Source organism: Peromyscus maniculatus, chromosome 9 (genome assembly GCF_049852395.1).
Source record: "Peromyscus maniculatus bairdii isolate BWxNUB_F1_BW_parent chromosome 9, HU_Pman_BW_mat_3.1, whole genome shotgun sequence".
Lineage (NCBI taxonomy): Eukaryota > Metazoa > Chordata > Mammalia > Rodentia > Cricetidae > Peromyscus > Peromyscus maniculatus.
The window spans coordinates 33,584,142-33,610,682 of record NC_134860.1 but is presented as its reverse complement, the minus strand read 5'-3'; the positions used below and the strand labels follow the sequence as shown (position 1 = coordinate 33,610,682).

The 26,541-nt window shown below is 45.2% G+C and overlaps 2 pseudogenes across 1 annotated transcript; both read right to left on the bottom strand.

Annotated features, from left to right (window-relative positions):
- Nucleotides 1–10,601: 10,601 nt before the first annotated feature.
- LOC102903649 (disks large homolog 5-like) lies at nucleotides 10,602–23,009 on the bottom strand (annotated as a pseudogene). The gene is made up of 7 exons (XR_013042040.1): nucleotides 19,769–23,009; nucleotides 19,215–19,370; nucleotides 17,950–18,172; nucleotides 17,849–17,876; nucleotides 16,632–16,770; nucleotides 15,781–16,068; nucleotides 10,602–13,314 (listed from the first exon to the last, which is right to left on the bottom strand). The product of XR_013042040.1 is annotated as a disks large homolog 5-like (transcript).
- The window catches only part of LOC102903967 (DNA-directed RNA polymerase III subunit RPC1-like), a 23,033-nt pseudogene continuing 19,431 nt past the window's right edge, over nucleotides 22,940–26,541 (bottom strand).

The window sequence follows — 26,541 nt, the reverse complement described above, 5'->3', positions numbered from 1 at the left end:
TTTTTCCTTTCCCTTCCTTCCTTCCTTCCTTCCTTCCTTCCTTCCTTCCTTCCTTCCTTCCTTCCTTCCTTCCTTCCTTCCTTCTTTCTTTCTTTCTTTCTTTCTTTCTTTCTTTCTTTCTTTCTTTCTTTCTTTCTTTCTTTCTTTCTTTCTTTCTGTGTGTGCGTTTTTATTAAGAAATTTTTCATTCATTTTACACATCAATCAAAGATCCCCTCTTCCCTCCTCTCACCCCCAGCTTCCTCCTCCAAACCTACCCCCCACTGCCCCCCACAAGAAGGCAAGGGTCTCCCATCGGGAGGCACATGCAGTAGAGGCAAGTCCAAGCCCTTCCTCAACATGCATTTCAAGAGGCCTTGACAGGTGTTGGCTTGTGGGAGATGCTAGGTGCTGTGAGTTCAAGGTAAGTCTTTGTACTTAGCCAGCAGGTTCTTGGGTGCTGGTTGCTCCTGGCAGTAGCTGGAGGAGCCTGGTCCGTTCATCCATCTCAGTGTGTGGCTGGAAGGCCTGGAGCTCATCACTGCTCCTCTCTGGTCTTGTTCCTTATACTCTGAGACAATGCCCCCTTCCTGCACTTCTTTGGCAGCATAATTGTGTGTGTGTGTGTGTGTGTGTGTGTGTGTGTGTGTGTGTGTGTGTGTGTGTCCCCGTCTCTCCGGATCTTGAGAATAGGTAGGTCTGTGGTGGGGTCTGAGGAGTTGCCTGTCTCACAGCTTCCAGATGATGCCTGAACCAGCCTCATAACCTTGCTCAGGTTGCACAGCTGTATTATATCTATGTATAATATGAGGTGGTGGATCACTCACTCATTATGAACAATGTGTGTATCTCTCCTATGCTGTTGACTATGGTGTTAATATGCTGTTACTTTTTATAAAATGATGTCCCTAGAGTATAGGAGAAAGTCCTGTTCTTTATAGTAGAACAGAGAACATACAGTACTCAGATCAAAATCTGACACTTAGGACTAGCTACTCTGCAATCCTTATTCCTTAGTCAAAAGTTCAGTGTTGACTTATCAGCACAGTTGAGTTAATGGGAGGTAGCCGCTTGAGAGCTCAAATGGTAGATCTCCACTGGGCCTGTGTCTTAACTCCCTTCCTTTCTCAGGTCTGAAAAACTCCAGCCTGAGCTGGAACAGGCCACAGCCCATGATAGGAGCCTTCTGCAGAAGGAGCTGCTAAACCAGGAGCCACATGCTGAGCCTTATCTCCCCTTCCCCACCCCCAACCCCCCAGCAACCAGGGAATTCCTGGGATGGATTTTCTTTCTTAAATTTTGTTTCCTATGTGTGAATAGGCCCTGATTCTACCTAGCCAGTGACCTAGGGAGGCTGCTTCTGAGTCTGATTCCCTTTCTTTTTCGACAACACCACTTGAGAGAACCGAAGAGGCCAATGGAAGCTACAGACAACTTGAACCCATGACATCCTCTACTCCTGGATCAAGGCCATCTCATAAAACAAAACAAAACAAAACAAAACAAAACAAAACAAAACAAACAAGCAAACACGTCCCTTGTAACTGTGAACTCACCAATGAGGAAAATAACAACTGACCTCCAGGTGACCCATGTCCAATCTGATCCATGTGTCTGTTGGCTCAGTATTCCTGAAGAAAAGAGAATATCAAAAATAAGCTTGAGATACAGAAAACCTGAGACAAAAATTACTCATAACTCCAACATCCACCAGCAAGTGGTCCCAGTGAGAGGTACAACAATATGGAGGGAGGAGATGTTGGTGAGCAGGACTTACTCTGTTAGTTTACTGTTGAAACCTTTGGCAAACTTGAGTCCCCAGCCCTCCATGTGGTGGGAAATCTGTCATGGAAGACTTTATTGATGTCATGCTGTTATCCAGACAGACCACACCCAAAAGCATAGGATTCTCTCTCCAGTGCAGTGCTGAATCAGACCAACTCCATGACATGCAGAAGCACTGCTGAAGACAGTCCCCACAGATATGACAACAGTCCCTCTTTCCATGTAGGAGTTATTTGATCTTCCATTAGGAGGACCAATGGGGATTCTCAGTTTCACATCTGGACTGAAGGGATCAGACTTGAAAAGGTTCTGTAGAGGGTGTCAGAGTCACCTTTGACCTTTGTAGACAGCAGATGATCCTCATGGATTTGTGGGTCTTGAATAATCTGACACAGGCAAATGTTGAGGAAAAAAATCTCATAGTGGCCAACACATTGCAGGATCATCCTGCTGCAGAACTTGTTCACAGATCGGCTAGCCAAGTCTGTGTATATTATGCCAGCAGAGGGCGGTAATTCATCAGAAAACATCCCTTAGTGTTTCAAGAGTGTTCTATGAATTACCAGGCAGTGGTAAGCCCATGTTGGGTAGGGTCTAGCAGTCATTTGACTGGGAAATTTCAGATAACATCATGACACTCAAGAGCTGTGTCTGGTGTTGCTGGATCATGTGAATGTCAGCTCAAAGACATGTATATAGAAGACACCATTCCAAAATTATCTGGAAGCAGCATGTCACCCTACCTTCAGCGCAATGAGGTCAACTCCCAGCCCCTGCTTTAGGATGAGATCTTTTGAGTATAAAGGAAAGATGTATAGGAATCACCTGTGCATCATGTGACAGTAGAACAACTAGACAGTACAGCATCATGACCTGCAGGGAGCACGGCCTGAGTGTGCTGCCAGTGTTGTGCCTGCAGCTGATGAGATCCAGGCATGATCCCAGATGACCTAAATATTGAGGTCAATGATAAGCTTGAGTTTTTAGGGCAATACTACCTGCTGAATTTTGGGGAAAATCAGAACCCAAGGATCCTAGAAATTAGTCACCACATAGTCCTGATACCCAGCGCAGAGAATCATGATGGATTACAAGGCTAATCTTAATCCCAAAGGAGACTGCAAATGAGGTGTTTTGGTCATGATGAAGTGTGCAAAATAAATGTGTTTGATAGAGGGAACCTGATGTTACCTTTGAAGGTGTATGTTCCTAAAAGCTGGAGCATGAGTTACTGTGAACAAATGTGAATGCCCATATATATCTGATAAATGTGTAACTTGTCTGTTGGGAGAGGCAGAGCAGGATTTATCCAGGATGTGAGTGGTATTTTCTGTGATGAAGGTAAACCCAATGTCTCAGAGAGGATTCAGGATTCCAGTTTCTTTCTTGACAAAGCTCTTGGTTTAAAGGAGGATGGTGGCACGTTAGAGTCACAGAGGGATGTGACCTGAAGACAGTAGCAGTGAGTCCTACTGCAAAATAAAAGAGCATTCCAGAAACTTCTATTGGCTCAACACAGACCCTATCTGGCTGCAGCGTTCCAAGGCTCAAGGTTATAGGTTTGGATCAGGTTTTTTTTGGTGATTATCTAATTGTGTAGGGACAGCAAGAGCTTTTACAATTCTTCAGGCAGAGAACCTAAGAAACTTCACAATCAGCAGCTTAAGTGAAAAGCATTGTGAATGGACAGCTTGTGAATAGACAAAGTGTTAAGTGCATGAGGCTCAGCATCCAGTTCAGAGCTGAGGAAGGAACACTATATCCAGACATGCATGACTATGTGCAGGACGTCTTAGAAAAAGAAAAAGAAAAAAAAAAGCTGTGGGGGTTCAGGAACAAAGCACCAGGGAGACTCAGGCTGCTAGAAACTGTATGCTACAAAAGTAGTGCACATTAGGAAGATGAACTTTCAGAAGATTTATCTCTTTGGGATGGAAAGATTGCAGCTGAGGAAAAGCCTTGGCCCAGGTAGACCTTATGGTGTGTTTGCACATGGAGGTGTTTGGGATTCCACTCTTGCTAGGATGAACAGGAGAGGGCTTTGAAGAAGTGCTGAAGCATAGCCAGAGCTACTAGACATCCAGGAGGAGTCCGGGTGTATAAATCAGTGCTCGTCCTGATGGACCATCAAGAATACTTTAGTGAAGATGACTCAAGTGAATTCAACAGTGTTTGAGCCAAAACCTGTAACATGTTCTATTCTTTTATTTTCATGTTTTTGACATAACAATATTTTATTTTACTTATTTTTATTTAATTTTTTCCCTTTTACATACCAACCACAGTTCCCCCCTCCCTTTCTCCCGCTTCCTTCCACCTCCCCCACCTCCATATCACATCCATTCCTCCGTGAGGGTAAGGTCTCCCATGGAGAGTCAACAAGGTCTGGTATATCAGGTTGAGACAGGACCAAGCCCATCCCCACTTCAAGGCTGAGCAAGGTATCCCATCATAGGCTCCAAAAAGCCAGTTGGTGCACTAGGGAAAAATCCTGGTCCACTGCCAGGGGCTCTGCCAACTGCCCAAGCCACACAACTGTCACCAACATTCAGAAGGCCTAGTGTGGTCCCATGCAGGTTCCCGAGCTGTCAGTCCAGAGTCCATGAGCTCCACTAGCTTGGGTCATCTCTGTGGGTTTCCCATCATGATCTTTTACCGCCCCCCACACTTGCTTATATCATCCCTCCCTCTCTCTGACTGGACTCCAGGAGCTCGGCCCAGTGCTTAGCTATGGATCTCTGCATCTGCTTCAATCAGTTACTGGATGAAGGTTCTATGATGACAATTAGGGTATTCATCAATCTGATTACAGGGGAAAGTCAGTTCAGGCACCCTTTCCACTATTGCTTAGAGTCTTAGCTGAGATCATCTTTGTGGATTCCTGGGAATTTCTCTAGTACTAGGTTTTCCCCTAATCCCCATAATGCTCCTTCTATCAAGATATCTCTTTCATTGCTCCCCCTCTCTGTCCCTCTCCCAACTGGACCATTCTATTCCATATCTGCCTCTCCCCACATGCGTGAGCTCCCAGTTTACCTAGGAGATAATATTTCACCATCCTAGGGCAATTCATGTACGTCCCTCTTAGCATCCTTTTTGTTACCTAGCTTCTCTGGGGTTGTGGTTTGTAGCCTGGTTATCCTTTACTATATATCTAATATTTAATTTCTGGGTCTGGGTTACCTCACTCAGGATGTTTTTTTCCTAGTTCCATCCATTTGCCTGCAAATTTCACAATGTCATTTTTTTTTAAACTGCTGAGTAATACTCCATTGTGCAAATGTATCACGTTTTCTTTATCCAGTCTTTGGTTGAGGGGCATCTAGGTTATTTCCAGGTTCTGGCTATTACAAATAGTGCTGCTCTGAACACAGCTGAGCAAGTGTCCTTGTGGCATGATTGTGCATCCTTTGGGTATATGTCCAAGAATGGTATTACATGGTCTTGAGGTAGATTGATTCCCAATTTTCTAAGAAACTGTCATACTGATTTCCAGAGTGGCTGTATAAGTGTGCATTCCCACCCATAGTGGAGGAGTGTTCCCCTTGCTCCACACCCTCTCCAACAGAAGCTGTCTTCAGTGTTTTTGATTTTAGCCATTCTGACAGGTGTAAGATGATATCTCAGAGTCATTTTGATTTGCATTTCCCCATGACTAAGGGTATTGAGCAATTCCTTAAATGTCTTTTGTCCATTTGAGATTCTTCTTTTGAGAATTCTCTGTTTAGATCTGTACCCCATTTTTAAGTTGGATTATTTGGTATTTTGACATCTAGTTTCTTGAGTTTTTTATATATTTTGGAGATCAGTCTTCTGTCAGATGTGGGGTTGGTGAAGACCTTTTCCCATTCTGTAGGCTATCATTTTGTCTTATTGACTGTGTCTTTTGCCTTACAGAAGTTTCTCAGTTTCAAGAGGTCCCATTTGTTAATTGTTGCTCTCAGTGTCTGTGCTACTGGTGTTATATTTAGGAAGTGATCTCCTGTGTCAATGCATTCAAAGCTACTTCCCACTTTCTCTTCTATCAGGTTCAGTGTAACTGGATTTATGTTGTGGTCTTTGATCTACTTGGACCTGAGTTTGTGCATGGTGACAGATATGGATCTATATGCAATCTTCTACATGTTGATATCCAGTTATGCCAGCACCATTTGCTGAAGATGCTTTTTTCCATTGTAGAGTTTTGGCTTCTTTGTCAAAAATCAGGTGTTCAAAGGTGTGCATATTTATGTCAGGGTCTTTAATTCGATTCCATTGGTCTACATTTTGGTTCTTATGCCATTACCAAGCTATTTTTTTTTTTTTTGGTTTTTCGAGACAGGGTTTCTCTGTGTAGCTTTGTGCCTTTCCTGGAACTCACTTGGTAGCCCAGGCTGGCCTCGAACTCACAGAGATCCGCCTGGCTCTGCCTCCCGAGTGCTGGGATTAAAGGTGTGCGCCACCACCGCCCGGCTACCAAGCTATTTTTATTACTATAGCTCTATAGTAGAACTTAAAGTCCAGGATAGTGATGCCTCCAGAGGTTCCTTTATTGTACAGGATTGTTTTAGCTATCATGGGTTTTTTTTTCTCATATGAAGTTGAGTATTGTTCTTTCAAGGTTTGTGAATTGTGTTGGGATTTTGATGGGGATTCCACTGAATCTGTAGATTGCTTTTGGTAAGATTGCCATTTTTACTTTGTTGATCCTACCTATTCAAAAGCATGGGGGATCTTTCCATTTTCTGATATTTTCTTCAATTTCTTTCTTCAAAGACTTAAAGTTCTTGTCATACAGGTCTTTTACTTGTCTGATTAGAGTTACCCCCAGGTATTTTATGTTATTTGTGGCTATTGTAAAGGATGATGTTTCCCTGATTTCTTTCCCAGCTCATTTATCATTTGTATATAGGAGGGCTTGTAGCCAGGATTTTCTTCAGTCCTGCCTAGCTCCGTGGTTGGGACAAATCTCTCCCACCCATGTCCTTCAGCTGCTTGATCCCAAGTGAACACACAGGGGCTTATATTACTTACAAACTGTATGGCCTATGGGTCAAGCTTCTTGCTAGCTAGCTCATAACTTAACCCAACCCATTTCTATTAATCTGTATGTTGCTACATTGCTGTGGCATTACCAGTCTGCAGGCATTTTGTTGTTCCTTGGGTAGTGGGCTGGTGTTTCCCAGACTCCACCCTTCTTTGTCTTGTCTTTAGTTTGAATGTACTGCCTAACCTTTTCCTGCCCTGCCATAGACCAATGCAGCTTTATTTATCAACCAATCAGAGCAATACATATTCACAGCATACAGAAAGACATCCCATAGCAAGGACTACTGTTTTTTTTTTTTTTTTTTTTTTTTTTTAAGTTCATCTTGTATCCTGCTACATTACTGAAGGTATTTATCAGCTATAGGAGTTCTCTGGTAGAATTTTTTTTTTCAAGACAGGGTTTCTCTGTGTAGCTTTGTGCCTTTCCTAGAACTCACTCTGTAGCCCAGGTTGGCCTCAAACTCACAGAGATTTGCTTGCCAAATTTCCCCAGTGCGCCACCACTGCCCGGCCCCTGGTAGAATTTTTTTGGTAACTTATGTATACAATCATATCATCTGCTAATAGCAGAAGTTTGACTTCTTCCTTTCTAATTTGTATCCCTTTAATCTCCTTTTGTTGTCTTGCTCTAGCTAGAACTTCAAGTACTATATTGAATAGATATGGAGAGAGTGGACAGCCTTGTCTTGTTCCTGATTTTAGTGGAATCGCTCTGAGTTTGATGTTGGTTGTTGGCTTGCTATATATTCCTTTTTTTATGTTTAGGTATGTTCCTTGTATCCCTGATCTCTCAAAGATCTTTATCATGGAGGAGTGTTGGATTTTGTCAAAGGCTTTTCAGCATCTAATGAGATGATCATGTGGTTTATTTCTTTCAGTTTGTTTATATGGTGGATTACATTGACAGATTTTCATATGTTGAATCATCCCTGCATCTCTGTGATAAAGCCTACTTGATCATGGTGGATGATTTTCATTTTTTTTTTATTAAGAGATTTTTCTATTCATTTTACATACCAACCACAGATTCCCCTGTCCTCCCTTCTCCTGCCCCCCAGGCTTCCCCACAACCCACCCCCAATTTCCACCTCCTCCAAGGCAAGGGGAGTTAGTGGAGCCTGACACATTCAGCTGAGGCAGGTCCAAGCCCCTCCTCCCTGTACAAAGGCTGCACAAAGTGTCCCACCATAGGCACTAGGCTCCAAAAAGCTGGCTCCTGCACCAGGGACAGGTCTCAATCCCACTGCCTGGGGGTCCGCTAAACAGTTCAAGCTAAACAACTGTCTTGCTTATCCAAAGGGTCCAGTACCATGGGGGCTCCTCAGCTAATGGTCCACAGCTCATGTGTTTCCACTAGTTTGGCTAGTTGTCTCTGTACTTTTTCCAATCATGGTCTCAATATCCCTTGCTCATAGAATCCCTCCTCTCTCTCATCGATTGGATTCCTGGAGCTTGGCCTGGGACCCAGTTGTGGATTTCTACATCTGCTTCCATCAGTCACTGGGTTCTATGATGACAGTTAGGGTATTCAGCCATCTGATCACCAAAGTAGGTCAGCTCAGGCACCCTCTCGACCATTGCCAGTAGTCTATGGTGGAGTCATCCTTGTGGATTCCTGGGAACCTCCCAGCACTCTGCATTTCCCTATTCCCCTCATGTCTTCATTTATCATGGTTTCTCTTTCCTTGCTCTCCCACACTGTTCCCATTCCAGCTCGAACCTCCCGCTCCCCTAGCTCTCATCCCCATCCCTTGCTCTCCATTACCTGCTCCCTCACCCCCAGTTTGCTCATGTAGATCTCATCCAGTTCTCCATCGATGGGCGATCCATGTGTCCTTCCTAGGGTCCTCCTTACTAGCTAGCCTCCCTGTGGGTTGAAGTCTGGTTATCCTTTGCTTTACATCTAGTATTCACTTATGAGTGAGTACATACCATGTTTGTCTTTCTGAGTCTGGGTTACCTCACTCAGGATGATATTTTCTAGATCCATCTATTTGCCTGCAAACCTCATGATGACATTGTTTTTCTCTGCTGAGTAATACTCTATTGTGTATATGTACCACATTTTCATTGTCCATTCTTCACTTGAAGGGCATCTAGGGTGTTTCCAGGTTCTAGCTATTACAAATAATGCTGCTATGAACATAGTTGAGCATGTGTCCTTGTGATTGGGTATTCTTTGGATATATGCCCAAGAGTGGTGGTATATCTGGGTCTTAAGGAAGATTGATTTCCAGTTTTCTCAGAAACCGCCATTCTGATTTCCAAAGTGGCTGTACAAGTTTGCATTCCCACCAACAGTGGAGGAGTGTTTCCTTGACCCACATCCTCTCCAACAGAAGCTATCTTCAGTGTTTTTTATCTTAGCCATTCTTACAGGTGTAAGATGGTATCTCAGAGTGGTTTTGATTTGTATCTCCCTAATAATTAAGGATGCTGAGCAATTCCTTAAATGTCTTTCGGCCAATTCTTCCTTTGAGAATTCTCTGTTTAGCTCTATAGCCCATTTTTAAAATTGGTTTGTTATTTTGATGTCTAGTTTCTTGAGTTCTTTATATATTCTGGATATCAGGCCTCTGTCAGATGTGAGGTTGGTGAAGATCTTTTCCCATTCTGTAGGCTGTCATTTTGTCTTATTGACTGTGTCTTTTGCCTTACAGAAGCTTCTCAGTTTCAGGAGGTCCCATTTATTAATTGTTCTTAGTCAGGTGGGTGACTGTTGCTGTTTTTGCTGGCTTTGTTTGTATGGCCCTGCTTTTTTTATGCTAGCAGTTTTCCCAGGTCCTGAACCTCCTCTACCTGGGCTCTACACTGTTTGACAACTGCAGGGACCCTGGTATCTCCAGAACACACTCAAACTCCCTTGCTTGCTCCCTTTGCTAATTGCTTCCAGATCACTGGTTAGCAATGACAAAAAACCGCTGAAAGTAAGATTTAGCCACGCTTCAGGGGATTTTTCTTCTATACTAGGGCAGTTACAAGTGATTCTCCCATTCAGATAGATGTTTCTCCCAGGTGAATTTAATTTTTTGCCCCTACAGAAAGAGAAAGAAATCTGAGAAAGAAAGGTCTGAAAAGCTTTTAGATTTTTAGAGAGAGATTTGATTAAGTTTTTTCCAAGGAAAGCTTTCAGTTCTTGAGAGAAAGATTATTAAGTTTTCCCCAAAACTTCTGTTCTCTAAACTTTGATTTTATGGTCAAATGGAAACTAATTTTGATTGTACTGTGTTGCCAGTGGAGCAGAGAATTTTGTTTAGTTTGCATCTGCCTCAGGGAAAATCCCCCCCCCCTGCTTCTCAAGTCTTGATTTTAAGTTGTCTCTAGGCAAAAGCTTTCATAGGAGTCTTTTTCTGCCCATTCTTTTTCTCGTTTTTTGATAGATTTTTCTGACTCTTCCCCTGGATTTTGCATACATAGACCCATACATGGAAAGCAAGGACATAGTTCCTCTGTCTTGTTGCTTATTTTGTCCTAAATTTTTCTTAAGTTATATTTCTAACACAATATTTATATTTTCTAACTCATTTAAACTTTTTTCCTACACTATTTTCCTATAGATAGAAATTAAGAGAGAAAAAGAAACTTGATAGAAAGAAATATACATGGTAGCCTAACTTTTCAACTTCAGGATTTCACTGCCTAACTGGACTCCTGAGAATAAAATACCATTGTCTTTATCAATTCCTTATTGGCATGCCTTGTATATGCCCTGACACTTCCTTTCACCAAGTCCCTGGGTTCCTGTTCAGGGTGCCATCTGTGGGCACCCACATTGTTGTTATTTATTAAGATCAATCCACATGAGTCTATTTAATGGATAATAGGGATTTATTAAGATATAAATTGAGGAGATACACTCATGAAGACAGAATGGAGTAGACAGCTGAAGTTGTCCTCTGATCTGACCAGGAATGAATCCACCTCACAGGCAGTAGGGAGAAGGGGCCCCTTTCCTTTTAAGAGGTCACATACAATGGCAAGAAGCACCACCTCCTTTGGGCCCTATAGCCCAAGGTCATGGATGGAGCAAATACCACTACAGTTGTTGGTAGTGTGTGTTTCCCTTCTTTGGGATTTGCTGGTGTGAGGTTATCTATTGCCTGTTTTTTCGTGGGTGCAGCTTACTTCCTTGGGTTGGAGTGTTCCTTCTAATACTTTCTGTAGGGCTGGATTTATGGATAGGTATTGTTTAAATCTGGTTTTGTCACGGAATGTCTTGTTTTTTCCATCTATGGTGATTGAAAGTTTTTCTGGTTATAGTAGTCTGGACAGGCATCCATGGTGTCTTAGTGTCTGCAAAATGTCTGTCCAGGACCTTATGGCTTTCAGAGTCTCCATTGAGAAGTTGGGTGTAATTCTGATGGGTCTGCCTTTATATGTTATTTGGCCTTTTGCTTTTGCAACTATTAATATTCTTTCCTTATTTTGTATGTTTAGTGTTTTGGTTATTATGTTGTGAGGGGACTTTTTTTTTCAGTCCAGTGTATTTGGTGTTCTTCTTTAGGTTGGGAAAATTTTCTTCTATAGTTTTGTTGAATATGTTTTCTGTGCCTTTGAGCTGGAATTCTTCTCCATCTTCTATCCCTATTATTCTTAGGTTTGGTGTTTTCATTGTGTCTCAGATTTCCTGGATGTTTTTGTTAAGAATTTGTTGGATTTGAACCTGGCAGTGGTGGTGCATGCATTTAATCCCAGCACTTGGGAGGCAGAGACAGGTGGATCTCTGTGAGTTCAAGACCAGCCTAGTTGACAGAGCAAGTTCCAGGAAAGGCTCCAAAGCTACAGGGAAACTCTGTCTTGGAAAACAAACAAACAAAGAATGATTTGACATTTTCTTTGACTGATGAATCTATTTCCTCTATCGTATCTTTAATGCCTGAGAGTCTCTCGTCCATCTATTTTATTCTGTTGGTTATGCTTGAATCTGTAGTTCCTATTCATTTACCCAGATTTTCCATTTCTAGAATTCCCTCAGTTTGTATTTTCTTTATTGTCTCTATTTTAATTTTCAAGTCTTGAACTGTTTCCATCATCTGTTTGATAGTTTCCTTTTGGCTTTCTTAGTTTTCTTTTAAGGGATTTATTGATTTCTTTCAATTTTTTGTTTGTCTTTTCCTCCATTTCTTTAAGGGAATTTTTTGTTTTCTCTTTAAGGACCTCTATCATCTTCATAAAGTTATTGCTAAGGTCATTTTCTTCTGCTCCATCTGCATTGGGACGTTCAGGTCTTGCTGTTGTAGAACCACTAGGTTCTTCTGGTGCCATATTGACCTTTATGTTGTTGAATGCGTTCTTACACTGCCGTCTACCCATCTGGGTTTGGGGTAATTGTAGGTACAGCTGTTGATTCTTCCTCCAATCGGTGTGTATGGTGCTTGTGCCTCCAGGAGCCTCTGATGCTGCTGGGGAGGGTGGTGGAGCAGCCCAGCTGCAGGAGTCTTGCCTGTTGACTGGCTTCTGAGACTCTTCCTTCAATCGGTACAGGTGGAGGCTGTGCATTCATGGGGCCTCTGATGCCATTGGGGATGGTGGTGGTGCAGCCTCTACATGTTTCATTCTTGATCTTGGTGAGAACATGACATATAAAGCCCCAAAGAGGCATGGCCATACTTGTTTTCAAAAGGCTATTACAATCAGTGACTGCCTTGCTAAGTTATGTCCAAGAACAAGCACAGGTTCTACATCTGAGCTGCTATCCACACCCAAGACACCAATTCCCTATGTTTCCCGGCTGGCTGGGAACTCACTATGTAGCCCATGAAGCCTGGAGCTTGCAGAGAGTTGGGCTTAATTGTGAAGAGTTAGAAATTGCTTTTTTATTCATAAAAAATACATTTTCCTCAAAAGGCGCTCTAAAAGGCAGTCAGTATAAACAGGGAATGGCCTTAGCAAATTATGAAAAACAAGAAGAGCAAATAACATCAAAATAACAAAACCAAAGCCAAAACAATGAAAAGCAAAAACTTAAATCAAAACCCAAATAAAATAAGATAAGCAGCATGCTCTCACTGCAGATTAAACAGCACAGATCTACAACCTGTGGCTGGCCTTGGAGACATGCTAGGAAGACAGTCGCCAATTATAACAGCATTTTCAAGAGGAGTATAGCCATTCCTCTTTGGGGCTTTATATGCCATGTTCTCCCCAAGGGTAAGGGGTTTTCCTCCTTCTGAGTTCACAGCTACAAAGGGGTGTCATTTTCTGAGGAGGCCTAGATCCAAGGGTGGTGAATGCCATGCTCTCTAGTTGTCTGTGGCTTCCTTTGGCTTCCTCAGTTCTCACAAAAGGTGTTGTCAAGAAGGAAAGAGAGTCGAGACCCAGAAGTAGCCATGGTGGGGTCACTGGCTAGGCACAGTCAAGGCCTATTCCACAATGGAAACCAAATCTGAAGAAGAAACTTCATCCCCAGATTTCAGCGGTTGCTGGGAACGGGGCTCAGCAGGTGGCTCTTGCTGTAGAGCCTCCCTCTGCATGGGGCTCTCACCCTGGGCTGTGGCCTGTTCCAGCTGGAGTTTTCTGGACCTGGGAGAGAAAAGCAGTTAAGACACAGGTCCAGAGGGGCCCTGCCATGTCAACTGTCTAGCTACTACCCCCCCCCCCCCACCTCAGCTGTGCTGGACAGTCAACATTGATCCCTTGACGGATGTCATTGTTTGAACCCCCAAGGAACAAGGCTCATAGAATGGCAGGGCCTAGAACTTTTCTTATCCCTAAACACATCATAACTTAAACTGAGCACTGTGTGATGTCCTCTCTACTAAAAAAATAGGATATTCTCCTATAGTTCAGGTACATCATTTTGTAAATAGCAAGAGGATGTTAATACCATAGCCAACAGTATATGATCAATACACATGGTACTGATGATGAGTTACTGATCAACCACATCATTTTATTGATAGCCATAATACAGCCTAACCATCTGGGCACCTGAAAAAGGTCATGAGGCTAGCTCAGTCCTCATGCCCAGGAGACACCTTGAACATGAGCAACATGCAAGATAGAGTCAGTCAGTAATCCTAGAGCATTTCCTGAGATGTGTGCCTGAGAACACGGGCCCTGCATGGACTCTGGGACCAAACAGAAATTTGTGATTTCCTTAGGAATATCATGGGAATCTGCATCCTGACTTTCTTTGGGAGTATGTTACAGAACATTCCTGAGAAGGTTCTGATCTTCCCTGGAGCAGAGGCATCTGCCTGGGTTCATTCTGGAAAGTCATTAACCTATTCTATCCAGAGAACACTTTACACAGTAAATGGACAAAAGATGCAGAGAGCAACGTTCAAAGGTGGGAATCTCTTCTCTACAGGGGATGTTCCTAAATAAAAATGTAATTTTACCCAGGTGTGTTACTGTACACATTTAAATCCAATCACTTGGGATGCTGAAGCAGGCAGATCTCTGTCAATTCAAGAAAATCCTGCTCAGAACACAGAGTTCAGAAGAGAGGAAGGGAAACTCAATTCTATAGACATACTGAGTATCAAATGTATTGTTTTCTGGACAAAAGTTATTGTTGACGGGACCAGCACATTTATGTGAGGTCTTCTTTCCCTGGTTGCAACTGGGAACCATACATGTGAACAGAGACCCATAAAAGACAGAGATCTCAAGTACAGAGGCTCTACCTCCTCTCCCAAGCCTAGGATCCTAATTCATCTGGGAGAATTCAAAGTGATGCTGCAGTTTTTCTGCCAAGTCCTTTTCCTGGGTGACCATCTCCTTCTGCTTCAGTAGGAACTGAAGTCTTTCCTCCAAACTTTGGAGCTCCAGTTCATTAGAAGATTGGGTTCTTAGTGGAGGGTTACACACTGTCATACAAATGCAAGCACATACGCAGAATCCCAGTAGCTTGCTGGTCAGCCAGGCCCGCAAAACAGTAAGCATCCAGGGACATAAGAAACCCTGATTAAAGGTAGAGAGTGACAAAAAACTCAGTGGTGTCCTCTAGGCAATGGACATATGCATGATGCACCACAAGACCCACATGCATAACTACACACACACACACACACACACACACACACACACACACACACACAGAGAGAGAGAGAGAGAGAGAGAGAGAGAGAGAGAGAGAGAGAGAGAGAGAGAGCAAGAGAGCGAAAGTAAAAGGAAGAGAGAGGAGAAATGGAACTAGCAGAAAGAAACATTATGGCAGGTGAGCAGTTGAGTTTAGACTAACAATACCAGCCTTTTAGAAGAATCTCACAACTTAGTCATCACTCCTTGGGGGACTAAGACTGCTGTGGGAAACATGATTGGCTTGGCTAGACTATGTTCAGTTGCTCAGAGAAAATTTGCCCCCAAATATCCCACTCTCCACCACTAGCTTGTCAAAAGCCCCCAGGTGATCATCCAATGAACCCCAGATATATTCTGTTGGAGTGGAGAACTGTCTAGCACCACTCACAGAAAACAGGGCTCACAAGCCACTACTCAGGCTTCTGTAACTGTGACCAAGAGCTGGGCAAAGTGAAGAGAACACATCTGGATGCAAGAAGAAAGGAGAAGGCCACATGCCACCCTAATCCATGAAATGAGAAGCACTCATTTGGCATGTGCACAGAGATCTCCTCCTTGCAAACTGCTTCCAACAAGTGATCTCACATGAGCTTTGCCAAGCAGATGAGCCCCAGGACCCAGAACTCATTTACTCAAAGCTCTGAGCATAGCATCCTACCTATCATAATGACATGTAGGTGTGATATGTTATTGACCCATTTCCCTCATTGGGCCGCAGTTTCAAGCAGAGTAGTAGGCATGGCTTGCCAAAAATTTAGTTTCTCAGAATAGACTAACTTCCCAGAAGTACTTGTCCATGGACACTGAAGTGAACACCTCAGATGGCATGAGATGGGTGGCTGGATGGGAGCATGGATGAGTAAGATGATGGGTGAAAGCACAGGTAGGGGGATGGACAGACAGAAAATCCAATGGGCAAATGGTGCCAGACCTTAGCCTGACCCACCTACCTGCCCCTACCTGTTGTTGCTGGGTTTGGAGGTCACTGGTCTCTTTCTCTTGGTCCTTACAGATCACTTTCAAGTCCTTCAAATGGTGCTTCAACAGGACCCAATCCTCCATTAGTTTCTTGTTCTCCTGCCTCAGCATGTCTACTTTCTTCTTCAGCTGAGTCTGTTCCATCAGGAGCCGGCTGTGCAGACCACTAGAGACACACGCTGCATAATAAGGCCCTGCCAGCCTCCTCCTGCCACCCCAGCCTCCAGGAACCAGCACTTCCAAAACCACAGGTTTCCAGGAAGACAAAGCCTAGAGTCCCATACAGCGTGACAGCTGCACTCAGAAGGCCAAAATGAGGACAGCTGATACCAGAAAAAAAAATCTAACTACTATGGAAAACCCCAACACCAAAAGGGATCCATTACCCTTCAATAGAAAGAGGAGTCCCTAACTGTCATTAACTGTTCATGGTAATGGGGAAAACTCAGCAAGTGGTGGGTAGATACCCTCTGAGGGAGGACAGGAGACCCAAGGGGAGTTTATTCTATCTACAGGTTCCACAGCAACTAGATCTGTAAAGCCTGGGTATGAGCTACAGATGCCCAGGACTGCCTGACAATCCCCTCACGGTGGAAATTGCTTGTCTAGATGCTCCTGAGGCTCCAGGACAATGGTGGCAGGGGCTAACAGTCTCTTTTACACTTAGCAAAACTGAGTCTAAAAGACACAAGTCCAAGAGCTGTTTGCTAAGGCTGCTTACTAAGAAGAAGAATGGCTAGAATCAGAGTTGGGGAAACTCCAGTTCAGAGAAAAAGAAAGGCAGAGATGGCCATTCCACAACTAATGGAGTCCATGTCAAGACGGGAACTTACCGACAGAAGACACTCCTTGGTCAGATCACTGAACTTCTCTGAGGACTCAAGTGTTCTCATTCTGTAAGCTCTTTAATTCTGACATGATCTCTTTATGCTCCAACTTCAGTTTCTTACAGAATTTGACTTGTGGTAGAGACTAGAGACAGGAGGAAGGAAGCCTGAGAACACAGGCCTCAAGGCTCACAGGAACTCAAGTTGTATCCTGGTCTATCACTGCACAGTAGATATCACATTCTGGCTCAAATGTACTGGGACTTCCTGGTGCTTTTAAATTCATTATCCTGGCCCCAGGTCAGCAGAGGCTGGGGGTTCAGATGGAGGCTGGCCTGGCTGCATGAGCTTACTCAGTAGGCCTAGAAGGTTAGTCTAGCTTTCTATGTTACCAGGAGTCTATGCCACAGGACTTGGCACAGCAGATATTGCAGTGACATTTCTCCTGTTTCACAAGAGTGATTCTAGGTCCTCGGTGACTATTACTGAACAGTTAGATAGAGCACGTAATTCTGGGGTTGAGACCCAACATCAGGACAGCTATAAAAACTCCCCAAGGGATTCCTAGGTGCCACCAAGCTGAGCACATTGGGCAAGAGCAGAGCGGCTTAAAGTGGGGTTCGCAGACCTCAGCACTGGCATCATCTGGAAACTGAGACAGGCAAATCCTCAGGCTCCACCACAGTTCCCTGGCTCCCAAGAGTCTGGAGGGACACACAAACCTGCAAGTACACACACACACACACACACACACACACACACACACACACACACACACACACGAGAGAGAGAGAGAGAGAGAGAGAGAGAGAGAGAGAGAGAGAGAGAGAGAGAGAGAGAGAGAAAGAGACAGAGAGACAGATAGCACACACAATCAGATGCTCAAGAAATGCATGGGGCACAATTGTCTAAGAGTATAAGGCACACAACTAGAGAGGAACAGTGATGAGCCCCAGTCACACATGGACATGGACCAAGTGGGACCAGGCCCCTGTAACTGTTACCAGGAGCTTCCAGCATACAGTCACCTACCAGGCAAGTTCAAAGACTCACCACAGACTCTCAGCAGCTAGTATCTCACACAAGCCAACATCTGTCAGGTTCTTTCAAAATGCATCCTGGGAACTCACACATTAGTGCCTCAATCTCTGAGTGGTGTAACTCAGACCACAGGCTCTGGTTTTCATTTGGAGAATGCAGAATAGTTAGAGTCCCCATCTCACTCCCTCCAAAGCGTCAGGTCTGCCTCTCCTCTGAGAAGAATTTAAGACATGAGTTTGGGAACAGAATCACTCTGGAAGTGCAGCCTCCTAGAACCTAAGACCTTGAAAGGAAGAAGGTGAGGGTGACATTGAGGACATGCCCTGGAGTCTGAAACAATGGATACCTATTGTCCATGGTTCCTTCAGTGACAAAGATCAGGCGATCCCGTAGCTCATTTCTTTGGCTGGTCACCAGCTGCAGCTCCATGGTCAGTCTCTCCAATTTCGTCCTCACCTCTTTCTTGGTGAGGAGGGTTGGGTGGGATGAGGGCTCCATAGCAGCCTCTGTGGAAAGATGAACACAAGTGAACTTGCATAGTGACAAGGCATAGAGAATGGACAGACCACCCTGAGGCCCAAACAGACAGATCATGTCTGGAACTCAGTGACACCCCAAACATTTTGGGGCAGGCTGAGATGCCCACACTGTGGATCTCAGCTCTCTCATCATTCTGTAGAGATGCAGCTATGTAAGCAGTTAGGGGTTTCCTCTGCCTCCCTACACATACTTCAGGGGAACAAAGACCACCTCCTCAGGCATATTCAGAGCAGCACAGGATGCAACATAGTCCAGAGCTCTAAAGTAGGCCTGTGGTTTCAGAAGCCAGCAGAAAAATGGCACAGTGCACAAGCACTCAGATGTTGTGAAGAGCCCAGATCTCCTGCCTGGTCACTCCAGGACCACAGCTATGGATTGAAGTCATGCAGGCACACAACATGCTCTAAAGACTCAACAAATTACTCCATTGACAGCCCAGAACAATGACTGGCATGAAGGAGCCAATCTGCCCTGATCCCACACCTCTACAGTTGTTTGACTACTCTAGAGAACTGCCTGCCACCCTTAACTGCTGATCAGAACCCTAAAGGGGCCGCTGTTAGGGAGAGGTGTTCAGAGGAGTCTGATGGACAGCCTGATGACATGATGTCTTGACCAGAAGCACTTGTCTCTCCATGTGACTAGTGTCAACAGCCACTGCACCTAAAGGAAACTACTGGGCGTGAAATACACTGATGCCTGGCCTCAGCTGGGGACACATTAGTCCCTCTCTGCCTCCTGCTTGTCTCCTTCTGTCCCCTCATTACACCCCCAAGACCCAGGAAAGGTAAAAGCTAGGTGCTCCTAGAACGACAGCCTTGGCCTTGCCAGCTCCTGGCTTAGGAGATGAAAAAACCAATGTTCTGGAATCCTTGATTTTAAGGAATTATGATAAGCAGGGATGCCCATTTGCTTCTCAGAGGCTCCAGCTCCTCTGCCCCATTACTGGAAGGCCCAGCTCAAGCCCACCTCCTCCAGGAAGGCCCCCATCTCCTGCCCAACACTCACTGTGCCTTTGCCAGAACCACTTATTTGTTCCTGTTTTCCTCTGAGCCTGGACAGCAGCTTCCTTCTGCCTCTCTCTGGTCTCTGGATGTTCTCCATTCTCTCTCCCAAGTAGACTCCTCAGTCTTGACAACATGTCTATGGTGTACCCTACAGACACTGAAGGAATGCCCTAAGTGATGTTGGTGTCTCTACAACACTGGTGACATCACAGGGGATGCCAAGAGCTCTCCAGGATACAATAGAATGTCCAGAGAAGGGACTGCTGATGTCATGGGGAACAGCCCTTACCATCCTGCTAATTGGTTCTCCCTGAACTGACCAGAAGGCCAGATTCCCTTTCCAGGATCCTCCATTGGGACATAGGGGAAGCCATTCAGCACCTCTTTCCAAAGCCAGAGTTTCCTTGGCTTGATTGGAAGCCCCATTGCACTTTCCTTGGTGAGAATTGAGCTATACTTTCCAACCAGGAATGTCTCATTCTTTCCTCAAAATTCCTCTATTAAATAATACTGAGAGGCCACATTAGGATGGAAATACTCAGGGGTTTCCTCTACCTTTCCACACATGCTTCAGCTGAACACAGAAATAGTCTCTTCAGGCATATTTACAGCTGTACAGGATGCAACGTGGGGAAGAGCCTTGAAGTCTGCCCGTGGTTTCAGAAGCCAGTAGAAAAATAATACAGTGCACAAGCACTCAGGTGTTGTGGACAGTCCAGATCTCCTGCCTGTCACTCCAGGTCCATGGCTGGAATTGAAAAGTCATGCAGGGGCACAACATGGTCTAAAAACTCAACAAGTCACCACACTGACAGCTCAGAACATGAAAGCTGGCACAAAGAAAGCCAATCTATGCCCTGGTCCCATGCCTCTGACAGTTGTTTGTCTACACTAGAGAACTGCCTGCCATCCTCAACTGCTGATTCATGATGCTAAGGGGCCACTGTCAGGCAGAGGTGTTCAGAGGAGTCTGATGGACAGCCTGATGACATGATGACTTGGCCAGAAGCACTTGTCTCTCCATGTGATGTGTCGAGAGCCACAGCATCTCAAGGAAACTCCAGAAGCTGAAGTGCAGTGATGCCTGGCCTCAGCTGGGAACACATTAGTCCCTCTCTGCCTCCTGCTTGTCTCCTTCTGTCCCCTCATTACACCCCCAAGACCCAGGAAAGGTAAAAGCTAGGTGCTCCTAGAACGACAGCCTTGGCATTGCCAGCTCCTGGCTTAGGAGATAAAAAAAAAACTAATGTTCTGGAATCCTTGATTTTAAGGAATTATGATAAGCAGGGATGCCCATTTGCTTCTCAGAGGCTCTAGCTCTTCTGCCCCATTACTGGAAGGCCCAGCTCAAGCCCACCTCCTCCAGGAAGGCCCCCATCTCCTGCCCAGCACTCAACTGTGCCTTCTCCAGAACCTCTTATATGTTCTTGTTTTCCTCTGAGCCTGGACAGCAGCTTCCTTCTGCCTCTCTCTGGTCTCTGGATGTTCTCCATTCTCTCTCCCAAGTAGACTCCTCAGTCTTGACAACAGGTCTATGGTGTACCCTACAGACACTGAAGGAATGCCCTAAGTGATGTTGGTGTCTCTACAACACTGGTGACATCACAGGGGATGCCAAGAGCTCTCCAGGATACAATAGAATGTCCAGAGAAGGGACTGCTGATGTCATGGGGAACAGCCCTTACCATCCTGCTAATTGGTTCTCCCTGAACTGACCAGAAGGCCAGATTCCCTTTCCAGGATCCTCCAATGAGACATAGGGGAAGCCATTCATTCAGCACCTCTTCCTTCCAAAGCATGAGTTGGAAGGCCCATATTACTTTCCGTGCTGAGAACTGAGCTATAATTTCCAAACACTGTCCAGGAATGTGTCGTTCCTTCCTCAAAATCCCTCTATCAATATGAGCAATTATATATTAGTGAGAAGCCACGTTAGGATGAATGTAGACAAGGAAAGATCACCTTCCTCAAGTACAAGTGATTAAAAACATTCAGGAAGAACCTGCTGGGCTGGTTACAGTGTGGGGTTTGGGTTAAGGGTATAGTCATGGAAGCCATGTGCTTAGCTTTAGGGAATTGCCCCAGGAGTCCTTAACAGATAGAGAATGCAGCCATCAGGGAGCTGATAAAAGTGTGATGATCCATTGGCAGAGGAAACAGAAGTAGTGGATCAAGACAAAAGGTCTCAGGATGAGTGTGGTGCTCTCCACTTTGCATCAAAGACACCAAAGCAGGATTAGTTACAGGCCTCTGAGTTACAGTGAGATTCTGCCTCTTGGGGGAACAGAAAGGATAGTGGAAAATAAGAACACCTGAGATATACCTCAGTTGGGAGAGTGACTTCCTAGCATGTAGCAAGTATTGGGTTGATGCCTAATGCTTTCCCCACCGGCCTAGTTGGCCCCACCTGTAATCTTAGCACTTGTGAAGTGGAAGCTGGATGATCTAAGCTAAAGGTGAACCTGAAAAGCCAGTGTGAAGACATCTTGGGAGCCATGAGACCCTGTCTCAACACACAAAACAGAAACTTACCCTACCTCCCAGGTCTCACCTGCCAATCCTTTGTATTGAAAAGAACTTACCATTCTCCCTACCAGTCTTTCATCTTAGGGAGGTGGAGGGGAAGGTGATGTGATGTTTTATATCTGAGGACCCTATTCATGCCTTTCCTTAGGACCACATACAGAATAGATGAAATTGTGTATGACCATGTGAACTACTGAGTAATATCCACTGCTGCCAGCATAGAACTGTGCCTATGACAATCTCTGTCTTTCTCTGAGGGATACTGCCCCAGAAGGTAAGTATCAGGGTCTGAGACCAGACTGCACTGATCCTTCAAGGGACTAGACAGAAGCCATCAGAGACACCCCACTTCCTTCACCAGAAATTAAATCAAGCTGATTCATTCCAAACCTGGTTGTCTATTGAACTGCAGATGATACCCCCACTCTCTTCAGAGTTCAGTTCAGGGTAGAGTTCAGACACATTCCTGAGGAGTACCTTTGTATATTGCCCAATGGGCAGATTTGTTATAGGACTGGGTGTAGAGCAATGTGTTGCTGTCAGTAAGAGGTCCTGCCCAGGACCTCTGTCCATAAGAGACTTTAGAGGAATCACCCCTCTTCTTCCTCAAGACTGCTAATGATGTACAGTCTTCACTTGGGAGCCACAGGCTACAGAGCCCTTCAAAAGTGACTCACATGAGGAAATTCAAAATTTCTATTTCCTTTGCTTTTAAGGCAGTTAAATTCAAAGAGACAGTTCCTAGCCAGGGACTAGCCATCCCACACTGAACCTCACATCCTAAGTACTTTTCCAGGAATGCTTTGAAGGTGGTTTTCTTGGTTTACACCTTCCAACTTCAATGTAAAATAGACATGGTATATCTTTCATACAGAACAAATAAGTGATGTATTTACAATGAGTACATTAGTGGCAAATCCAGTCTAACTGAATGGGAAGCAGGACTGTGTCCTGGCCCCCGTGTGTCTAGACCTGGCTCACAGGCAGGAGTGTGCACACCTCAGGTCCTCTGCAAGGACAAAGTGAGGTAGAATGGGCACTGATTAGGCTGAACAGCTGTCTCAAACCCCCCACAAGTTAGGTTACAAGCAGACTCCCAGTTAACCTTCCAAGGAGTTCCTGCTGAGGCCATGGTCTCTGATTCTGTGCACCATAAAAGGTCATGAAGGTGTCTGTTGAAGGGATCCAAAATCCTTCCATTCAGCACCCTACAGGACAAGGAGCCAATGTCAGGAATGGTGACCTGTCATAAACTAGAGGGATGTGGAGTTCATTTGTGTTGAAGATCAGGGGCCTCCTGGGTGGTTTTGGGTCCCTGTTGGCCTTGTGTAACAGCTTGAAGAGCCCAGTTCCAATGTTCATTGGGATTCCCATGATGATGCATTCGGACATACCTGGAACCAACCAGAACCAAGGTCAGAGAGCTGGATTCACAGAGTGGAGAAAACATGACTGAATCAGGATTGCAGACTTGGGATCCGAGGTCCAGCTCTACCACATACCACCTGGCTGAACTTGGCTCATTATTTTCCTTCCCATGTATATACCCTAGGGGGATGGCCAAGGAGCAACTGTCTCTCGAATGACAGTGCCTGCCTCAGACCAGCAGGTCACCAGAAGCCAATTCAGCTCAGCCAGTTCTCTGCAACAGGAGTAAAGATCAGGAGATAGACAGCCTTTGAGAGGCTGCTTAGGCAGCAGGATCCCTGCACATGATCAGGAGATGGTGACTTTGCCACCTGCCTTCCTTAGCTTAGTGCCCAGAAGAAAAGATGCCAATGGGGCTGGAAGTGCAGGGCCAGGGGCAGCAGTGTCCTTATCAGACACTGGAAGGCAGGCTGCCACTGACTTCCAGAAGAATAGCCATTTCCTCTGCTCCTGGCTTCACTTCACCTCTCTCTTGATTTTTGGAGACATGGTTTCTCTATGCAGTACTGGCTGCCCTGGAACAACTCCTGTAGACCAGGCTAGGCTCCCCTGAAACTCAGAAATCTGTCCACCTGACTCCAATGTGTGGGGATTAAATGCATGGATATACACCACCTGATTCAGTTCAAATTTTAAAAGCTCCAAGAGTCTTTGCTAGGACTCTGATTTTACAGGAAGGAAGTTGAAGGTAGATGCATTCTATGTTGATGTCAAAGACAACTCCAGAACAGAGAGGCAAAGTGCCAAATTAACCCCAACACAGTGAGATCTAACACTGGGCTAGAGTGCTCCACACATAGAGACAGGTAGGGTGGTGGACAGAGGCTGGACCCAGGCTGCAAAGGTGTCAGTGGTGGGTGCTGGGTTTCAGTCCTGGTGTCTGACAGCTGCACTCTGGCTTGTGCATGGGCTTCTCCATTCTAACCCTCCTCACTTTTCTTTCACTTCATCTTGATGTTTTGAAGACAGGGTCTCATGGTGTAGCCTTAATTGGCCTGGAACTTGCTATGTAGAACAAGCTGGCCTTCAACTCAACAGAGAACTGCTTGCTTCAGACTCTTGAGTGCTGGGATAAAAGGCACCAACCATCAGGCCTGGATTTCTCATTACCTTCTGTCTCTTCATCTTTAACCTCTGTCTCTCCATTTTCTGTGCTTCTTGGCTCTTAAAATGATGTTCAGTGCCTCACAAGGAGGCAGGACCACAGAATACCCTACTGCTACACCTGGAGGCTCTTCCACTGTCTACCCTCTGTCAATCCTGGACAACATGCAGGCTGTTAGTCAATGTGGCCAAGTACAGCTTCAAGGATTAAAAGGTCCCCCACTGCCTCAGGGTCCGTATTTCCTTTTTTGCAACTCAAAAACTGTCTGCACTGAAAGTAGCTCTCATAATGGGGAGAGGGAGGGTAGGGTGCCTTAGTTGGGCTCTGGAGACAATTGATCTGTTTCTGTAAACAATAGGCCCGGAGTCTTTCTGCCAAGTAAGCAGCATCAAAGAGATGGTCAGCTGTTGTTTCAAAGGAGGCCAGCATCAACACCCTCTCCTCCATCTTGGCCAGGCATGTTGGGCCTCATAAGGCCCAGGTGTGAGGCCCAGTGTAACTTCCTGAGCCTAGCTTGAGTTTGGCAACCTGTCTTTGGACATGACTTCCGCATATGAGTGACTCAGCTCAACCCAATCTAGAATCGCCTCTGCCTAATAACTGCTGAGATGGCATCATCTCATTGGCCTGCTACCCTCACTCCATCCCTCATCACTCCGACCTATATAAGTCCATTCCTGATGCAATAAAATGAATTCCTGCTTTGACAAGACTCCTGGCTCTGTGTGCTTCTCTCCAGTGGACAGGGGAGGTCTGGGCCGTCGACACTCACCATCCCGCTCAGCCCTGGGGAGAGACCGGATGGACTGGTCCTGCCTCCACCCTACCTGTCAGTCAGACCAACAGACTGGTGCCCTGTGTGAGGAACGATTTCTTCGATAGAAGAACGCTGATGGGCCAATCGGTCTGTGGGTGAGTGTACCTCCATAAGATATGGGGCAGTCTTCTTCTAAGATAAATCCTTCCTTGGAGTTCCTATAAGTATTACTAAAGAGCAAGGGTCTCAACCTCTCTGATAGTCAGGCACTCCAGACATGGATTTACCTCATTAAGATTGCCCCATGGTTGCCTGGTGGCAGTCTTTTCAACTGGGACACCTTGGATAGAATAGAAACCCTGATTCACAGGGCCCAGATTGACAGAGGAGAGATTGAATGATAATCGGTGCCGGTGGAGGTGCTGGTTGTGTGAATAGGTCACGGTCATGAGAGAACCCAGTGTTAGTTTTTAGAGCTTTATTAGGAGGGAAAGTGGGGAGGAGAAAGGGGAGAGCCAGGCCTGGAGAGAGAGAGAGAGATGGTAGTGGGGGGGGGGAGCAGAGTAAAGCAGAGAGATAGAGCGAGCATGGGGTCTGCATCCGGCTTTTAAGGCGCAGGTTTCGTGACCATGCCACGCGTACATAGTCCCCAGTGCCCCCAATGACATAAGACACAAGACCCTGAGCTGCACATGTGCTGGAATGAGGGCAGGATCCTAACATCCAGACTTTTGCTTATTATAAAAAAGTGAGTGAATAGGAATAGGGGCGTAGTTTCTCCTGGAAAAACTGCTTCCAGCTGACTTGGTGAGCGTCAGTTGGCTCTTGGGGAGGGTAGGGAAGGGAGCCTTCCGAGGTAGACAGGTGTCCTGGGACAGTGGGTTGTCCTGCTGCCCTGGAGCCGTCCGTCCCTCTTGGCTTGGCACCCTGGCTGCTTTTGTGTCTGACAGGATGCTGGTGAGACAGAGAAAGCCTGAAGTAGATCTGACCTGTCCAGATGGATTTAAGCTATATTCAGGAGCTTGGGAAAAATTTTGAGCATATTAAGAAGCAACCATGAGAAAATTAGTGACCGTTGTAGTGTTTAGTACTCTGCTTATATTGGTTAGTGTTAATGAGAGAGACAGAGAGATTGGAACATGTTTATAAGCTTTATCAGAGACAGATTGTTTAAGGCGCCTGTTTCCTTTACTAGTTTAGCATCCAGGAGACACAGGTGATGAATTGTTGAAAGCATTTAACAGTAACAGATGGTTATATTAAATCTCTTTTTGTAGTGCCCAGACACTTTTAGGTCTGGGGGTGTAAATGTCTTTTAGCTGTTACAATTTCTTACTTGATGATCTCTGGACTCCAGTTCTGTGGTGGTCTAAAGCAGCCATTAGCTGAGCAGTTAGTTAGAAGAGGGACTGGGAAGAAAAAAAGCCTGTGGTACATGAGAACTTATTTCTTTGGAATTAGGGACAGTACAGAGATCAGGACCCTGTCTGTGTACATGAGGAGGAGAAGCAC